The sequence below is a fragment of the Sardina pilchardus genome, chromosome 4, assembly GCF_963854185.1.
Source record: "Sardina pilchardus chromosome 4, fSarPil1.1, whole genome shotgun sequence".
In the NCBI taxonomy this organism is placed as follows: Eukaryota; Metazoa; Chordata; class Actinopteri; order Clupeiformes; family Clupeidae; genus Sardina; species Sardina pilchardus.
Genome location: NC_084997.1, coordinates 5,089,841 through 5,097,340, shown reverse-complemented (window position 1 = coordinate 5,097,340; position 7,500 = coordinate 5,089,841). Strand labels below are relative to the sequence as shown.

Genomic DNA, 7,500 nt, shown 5'->3' with positions numbered 1-7,500 from the left:
TGTGTGTGTGTGTGTGCGTGTGTGTGCATATGTGTGTGTGTGTGTGTGTGTGTGTGTGTGTGTTGATGCGCGTGGTGCCACAGCTGTACCTGCTGAGGTGGTGCTACGCTGCAGTAGCTGGTGGTGTTGGTGGGGTCAGGTGAGGGCCTCGCTCCCCTGTAGGGACTCAGGATAGTGCAGGAACCAGCGGGGGACGCTCAGCAAGACACAGTGTCCAATCTACACCTGTGGACAGAGGGAGAGGCCCAAGATAAGGACAGTATAGAAATAATCTTCCTTGTCCACTCATGTGGATATTAGCCTCAGCTCCACATACTGGCCTGGCACATACACATAAGACTTCACAACAAATAGCAGAAACCACACAGAGGCTTCCACACCATGAGCTGACAGACACATGAGACAGAGGGGACACCAAGTAGGCCAACAGCACAATTACAGCAATGAATGGGTGAGTGGGCTGCAGCTCAGTTGGGAGGAGAAGATGTGATCAGAAACTGGTATAAATAGACGTCATTAGTAGGAGAACAGCTGACTTAAATAAGTCATTTGTTTAGTAAAATGATGGAGAATGTTTTATTGTTGTATTCCGAGTTTTATTTTGAGTTACTGAGATCTCTCTCTGTGTGTGTGTGTGTGTGTGTGTGTGTGTGCGCGCGCGCTGGAGTGTGTAGTGCACTACTTAAGTGTTTTGTAAGTGTGAGGTACAGACACCCTTTCTAAATAATTAGTATCTTGATGCGATTACAGGGTGCGTTCTTCTGAGTTGTGTGAGGTGAGTGAGCACTCATCTGCTCTGTCAGATCTTGTGAAACCTGCCGATGCTGTTTTCAATGTTGAGAACCAGTGTGGTTCAATTCATCAGGTCTATTTCGCTTTCTGACGAGTAAGCTGTTAGACCTTGACAGCTATTTTCACAGACAGTGTGCTTCTTGTGCTACATCAGTGCAACAGACAATGAGGCAGTCTTGGCTGATTTCCTCTCACTGACATGTCATGTTCCGTGGACATCACAGAGTAGAACATCACAAAGCCAAACACATACTTACAGGCTACTAAACATTAAAGCAACACTACAGCACTTTTCCTAGGTCGCACAAACGCTATTTGTTTATCCAGCAAATAACGATGTCCACACACAAGGTATGTTGTATGTTGCATGATTTTATGAAAGTATGATGTATTGCGACATCAAAGCAAGTCAAATTTGTAGTTTCTTATGCCTCATTCCAACATACTACAGAACTACTACCCAATCTGGTAAACTTACATACATGTAGTGCAGTTAGCTGAGAAAGAAGTGAATGCAGAAATGCAGACGTTCACCCTGTTACAAGTTGATGAACATTATATTGAGGTACAAAAAACTCTTTAGTATTGCTTTAACACCCCTTTCTTTGTGCAGTGTGTGTGTGTGTGTGTGTGTGTGTGTGTGTGTGTGTGTGTGTGTGTGTGTGTGTGTGTGTGTGTGTGTGTGTGTGTGTGTGAGTGTGTTTTAGGGCAGGCATGCACCAACTGACTTGAGACACACTGGCACAAGGGAAGGTTGCTTCCCTAAGGGGCTTTCATGAGCTGTCAGTAGCTCAGCTAGTGGAGAGAACAAGACTCAAAATGGTTGCCAGGGCTGCAGGCAGGGTAGGCTATGATCCGAGAGAACCATCAAGTAATTAACACAGTACAGGATGAATGGAAAAACAATCTATCAAAATGCCATACAAAAATCTGTTCAAATCTGATCCAGTTTTGCTAAATGCTTGGTATGTGGAAATACTTACAATCTTATGCATCACATATGTAGTAATACCAAGACACTCTGATTCTGAATGAGATTATTTCAGCAACATTGAAGGACTGCGAGCTGGATGTTAAGTCTCTGTTTACATACGAGTGACAGGGCTGTGTACACAAGAGTCAGAGCTGCCATCTTGGTAAACTGAGCTGATTGACAGGCCACAACACGTGCAAACTGGGAAAGGTGCTACACACTGCGCCATGAGAATGGCCAGAAAGTAATGGCCATCAAGCACACTCATTTCGCTCCCTAATGCAGACTGCTAGAAAATAACAGAATGTGGAAGGTGTAGGCCAACAAGAAAGCCAGGAGCTGGTTCTTATAATGGCACTCTCTTCCAATGGCATCATAGCTCCCACACAATAGCAAAACGTTCAAACAGATGCCATTTTGTGTATGATACAACATACAACAGTGTGGTACAATTTGTTAATTCACATCATTTCTAAATCAAGCGCTTTACATTTCAACTCTAATTCTATTGGCCCAGTCATTTGTCTCCGATGGTCTGCCATGGCACTTAAAAGATCTACAACACTACTTGAATTATTGAAATAATCATAATCGTATTCATCTATACAAGTGCTCCCATTCGATACCTTTAAGATCTAGCAGTGCTTAAAAGCTCGGGAGCACTCGGGGCTGGAGCCGTGGCCATAAATCATGCTGCTGTGATGGGGAAGGAGCGGGCGGGACCAGGCGGGACAGACGGACGGACACTCTTATCGGGCTGTCCCTGTCACACAGGGCTTAATGGACTCTGATGACTGGAGATTAAGTGCTGAGGACTGCTGCTCTGCCTCCAACCAACTTGCATGAGTAAGCATTCCCCACGGCCATTTTGAGAAGTCCCCTCCGTCGTGGACAGCATAGCTGAACAGCCACAATTCTACGCTGGCGATGGGGAGTGACTAGGCATCAGAAGATAGCTTCACACTGTCACAAACACCCGCACAACACCAGCATGCACTACTTACACCTAGCCTTACTAATGCTAGCACTTATCACTAGAACTGACACTTGACTGTATGGAAATAGCCCTAATGCACTAACTTGTACTTATCACACTCTAGCTTAAATTGTTTACCATGTTGAGAGTCGCTTTGGTTAAAAAGCCTCAGTCAAATGTAGTATAATCTAATGCAATGAAATATAATGTAAGATAATAACCCAGCATCCAGGTTTGCTAGAAGCTCCATAACCAGTGAATGAGCTATTAGGGTTATGAATGTCCTCCTAGCTATGGGGCTTTATACTGTATGTCTGTGCGCTTGATAAAATAGAACCCATGAAGGCAGAATTCTGTGTGCGTTGCAACAGTGAGTATAAAGAAGTCTGCAGTATTTCAGCCCACTAAATCCTGACTGTGAGTCTGACCCAAGGCTAGTCTGCTTATTCACACACTGATATATTTACAGTAGTGTATGTGTGCTGGGGTTCAGGGGGGACTGAGAATGAGAATGAGAATGTGAATGTGAGGGGGCTGTAAATCCCTGATTGATGGGGCCCATGAGGGCTTCCCTTTAGCGGAAAATGACCCACACTGTTGACCACTGTACTGCAACTAATACATCAACCCATCACTACAATAATATACTGTACTGTATGTGTGTGTCTCAGTGGCAGGGCGCATTCTGCTGAAAGATGAAAGAGGACAATTCTACTGAATATTCCAAATGCACGTGTGTGCGTGTGTGTGTGTGTGTGTGTGTGTGTGTGTGTGCGTGTGTGTGTGTGTGTGAGTGTGTGTTGGAAAAGATATAGAAAAAACGTATATGCCAGCAATGTGTTTTATATACAAAACTTGTATGATTTACTCTTGAAAGTGGCCCCTTTCTCGTTTTCCTCATACAACGTCATACTGTATATAGTCCTTACAGGTTACAATGTTTTATACTGTATGTTTCAAGTTACACAGATTTAGCAAGGATCTTATAATGGTTTCACTGTCATATAAATATCTATCAGGTTTTTATATGACAGTGAAACCATTATAAGATCCTTAGTAAATCTGTGAAACCTGAAACATATAAAAACTTTGTAAAGGACTATATATGACGTTGTATAAGGAAAACGAGAAAGGGGCCACTTTCAAGAGTAAATCATACAAGTTTTGTATATAAAACACATTGCTGGCATATACGTTTTTTCTATATTTTTTCCATATGGGTGTGTGTCTGTGTGTCTGTATGTGTGTGTGTGTCTAAAGCCATGGGTTAGCACATTAATAAAACAGCCCTGTGAGCCTTTAGTTATCATCCATGGTGACAGAGCAAGTCATGGCTGTTGTTCCTGGAAGCCCTGAAAAGCCTAAGAGGTAATCCTCCTTCAGCCTCTTAAAGCCACAGCTCAGAGGGGAGCTGCCCCAAGTTCAGTAAAGTTGTCAGGGCCAGAGAGATATCAGGGAGCAGATCTCCTCCAGAAGAGAGCGTGGGAGAATGCTCCCTTTGATAGGCTGGAGTGTGTGTGTGTGTGTGTGTGTGTGTGTGTGTGTGTGTGTGTGTGTGTGAGGGCCTTGAGAGAAAACAGAAAAAAGTATGAGGAGGGGTCAAGAGAGAGATAGCAGAAGGCCGACAGGAAGTGAGTGAGGAGAAAGGGAGAGAGAGAGAGAGGGGGGGTGGGGGGATGAAAGAGGAAGAAGAGGTCAACAAGAGGAAGAGAAAATCACAGAGAGAGTTTGTGGAGAGGAGGAGAGGCGACTCCAAGATGGAGATGGTGGAGGTGCCAGGAGCAAGTGAGAGACTGAGAGTGAGACGGAAAGGGTCACAGGGGAGAGAGAGAAGAGAGAGAAGAGAGAGAAGAGAGAGAAGAGAGAGAGGGAGAGAGAAAGAGAAAAGCCTCAGCAGCTAGCGCCACGGGGAGCCCAAGCGGAAAAGCGAGCGCTTTTCTCCTGCGCTCCAAACAAATGCTGCTGGAGATGCTGCCAACTCTCAGCCATGACTCATCCTCCACAAATAGGCCTCAGACAGCATGTTCACGAGAGAAACACACAAATAAGCTACACAACACAAACACCAGCCGCAGGGTCATCAGGGCTCGCACTCACACTCACACACACTCACGCCCTGCGTGTCCCTGGACAGGGTGAGCAACCTGGTCAGCCAGCGAGGGGAAAGAATGGCCACCCTGGCAGCACTGCCCCTGACCACAACACTCACAGTAGCAGACATTCCACTGCCCTTTCAGGAAGTCATTAAGTGATTTTTCGGACCATATAGCATCTAAATGAGCTTTTATGCTTTCCCACACACCCATGAGCCAATGAGCAGCCTAAGTAAGCAACTTGGCTCAGTGGGCCAGGCTACTTTAGGACACGGTGGCCTGGCACCTACAACCCTTAATGATGACCAGCCCTGATGGCTACGGCTCAAGGAGAACCAGCATGATGAGAAATACATACACACATGTGGTATCATCTGTTACTGTAGATTAAACGAAGGACACCAATAAGCCCCATAGACAAATACATAGATACTGTACATGTGGTATAATCTGTTAGTGTAGATTAAAGGAAGGAGAGCAATATGCCCCATGGTGAGCTTTCCATTCTCCAGAAAACACACAGTAATTAGGCTAAACAGATGGCCCAAAGCCCCCTCATGCTGCACTGCTATGCTCACCTCAGTGCCATGGCGACTACGTTACGTATCAAAGCTACATTCACACTCAGGCTGTTTGTTGAATCTCAACACGTAGGCCAACATGTGCTCACCCTCTTTCACAGTTTATACAAGGGCCTTTACTTTTCCACTCGTATTTATAACAATCGCGCCACGCTTTAGGTTCCATTAATCAAAGGCGATCCCGTGACTCCTTCCTGTAAACATCAGTCTCTAAACAAATACACTGGTGCTAGCAGAGCTGAATCATCGCTAAGGTGACTCTCTCTCTCTCTGTCTCTCTCTCTGTCTACAGGTGACTCACTACCATAGAGCTCCACAGGCTCACATATGACTGATGAGTCTGCAAACATGAAGCTGCACACGTTACTTCCAAATAAATGTGTGTGGCTTTGAGAGAGTGATAATACTGTTCAAATCAATACAGTTGCTATGGCAACAATAGCCACCTGACCACTCACATATCCCCTGTCCCGGGGCTGTCATTCATTGGTTGCTAAGCCAGTTATTGGCCTGGAAAGATTAAATTCACTCCTGAGATGACGTCCTACAAAGTTTTAGACAGGTTTAGTGAAGGTCAAGTAAGTTCCAGCTTGTCCAAGGATGTGTAAAGTTGCCTATTTTAAAATGGCCGACCTCTCCATACCTCGAATGGCCAGCGTCTGGCAGGAAACCCCCATTCCCACCCCATCAGAGCACCGGTGGAGAGGGCCTACATTTTTAAAGAGGAGCCCAGGGGAGGAGGACACCTCTGCATTCTCCTCTTTAACTCTCAGCTCCTGGTCATGCTTTAAACATATGTATAATTCAGCGCCCCCCTCGCTCTCTCCCTCCACAGACCCCACTCCCAGCAGCTACCTGTGCCCATGTTTAATGTATCGCTTGTGGAGGCGAGGGTTAAAATAAACTTGTTGTTTTTTTTAACAGGGAATCAGAGGGTAGCCTCTCATGAATTTAAAATCCTGCCGCTGCAGACCAGGCTGCTCTCCCACTGAGCCAGTGAAGGACTGATCCGGCCTTTCATCGCCTTTGAACTAACAGAGGCGTTAGAGAGTGCAACCTTGGTGAAATCGGCTTTGACGAAAAAGCACAGCGGTTTTTGAGAAAATATCAACTCCATCGTCTTCAGAGTAGTGAGCATTGACATGTTGGCTGGAAGAGCTGCATCATGGTGTACTGTTTGATGTGTAAGGAGATACTGTGCATGCGTCTGATGGATGCAACAGTGGAATATTAACTTAGCAAAGTGGGAACATCCTTTCAGTGTCTACCAGGAGAATCCAGAAAACATCTGCTTTGCATAAGCATTAATAAATCTGGACCAGAGCCAAACTCCCCCACTGCTGTCCTCTAAACGCATGAGAACAAAACACAAGTTCAGTGCTGTTTTCAAACATAAGCACATGCTAGGATATGCAACTGCATACATTTACCCATCTTATTTCCCATCCTTTTAAAGCTTAAGGATTTTAGAACTGTCATGCACCCTTTACACCTTTCATCCTCTCTCTCTCTCTCCTTCTCCACCTCTCTCTGTCTTTATCTATCTCACCCTCTCCTCTCTCTCCTATATAATAGGCCTACGGGAATGCAGAATCACCATTCCTTTGAATTCCCCCGAGCACGAGCCAGCGCTACCACTGCCCAGAGCACAGAAACACTGCTCCCTGAGCCATATGGATTTTCTCATTTTCACACTCCAGTAGCGCTCCTCTACCCAGGCAGGCAGAGGCTCCTCTTAACATGGCCTGACAAAGCCCTCCATTACTGACAGCAGCCGCAGAGGCAGGGAGGCCTCGGAGCTGCATGAGCTACACAGCCTCCACTCGCTCAGCTGCAGCTCAGCCCCTCATCATCGCTGCCCTGCCAGAGGACGTTCAGTGGCACGCTCACGCTTGTGGCGCTGGTTGGGTTGGTAGAGGGCATCTCTCACAGCGCGGTGCCAGCTGAGGGCTGCTGTAGACCAACGGGTCGGCAGGGGTTACTTTTTAGGCTTACACGTGGTTCCACAAAGCAGGCTACAGCCTCTTGCTAACTGGCCAAAATGTCAGGCTTGTGTGCAGTGTGTGTGTGTGTGTGTGTGTGTGT

The 7,500-nt window shown here is 46.1% G+C and overlaps 1 protein-coding gene across 1 annotated transcript in view; it reads right to left on the bottom strand.

Moving 5' to 3' along the window:
• map2 (microtubule-associated protein 2) overlaps window positions 1–7,500 on the bottom strand; it is a 58,073-nt gene that overhangs the window by 47,754 nt on the left and 2,819 nt on the right. The window contains exon 2 of the mRNA XM_062533791.1: window positions 90–225. The gene's annotated coding sequence lies outside the window, so the exon portion shown is untranslated. The remainder of the gene's footprint in view (window positions 1–89; window positions 226–7,500) is intronic.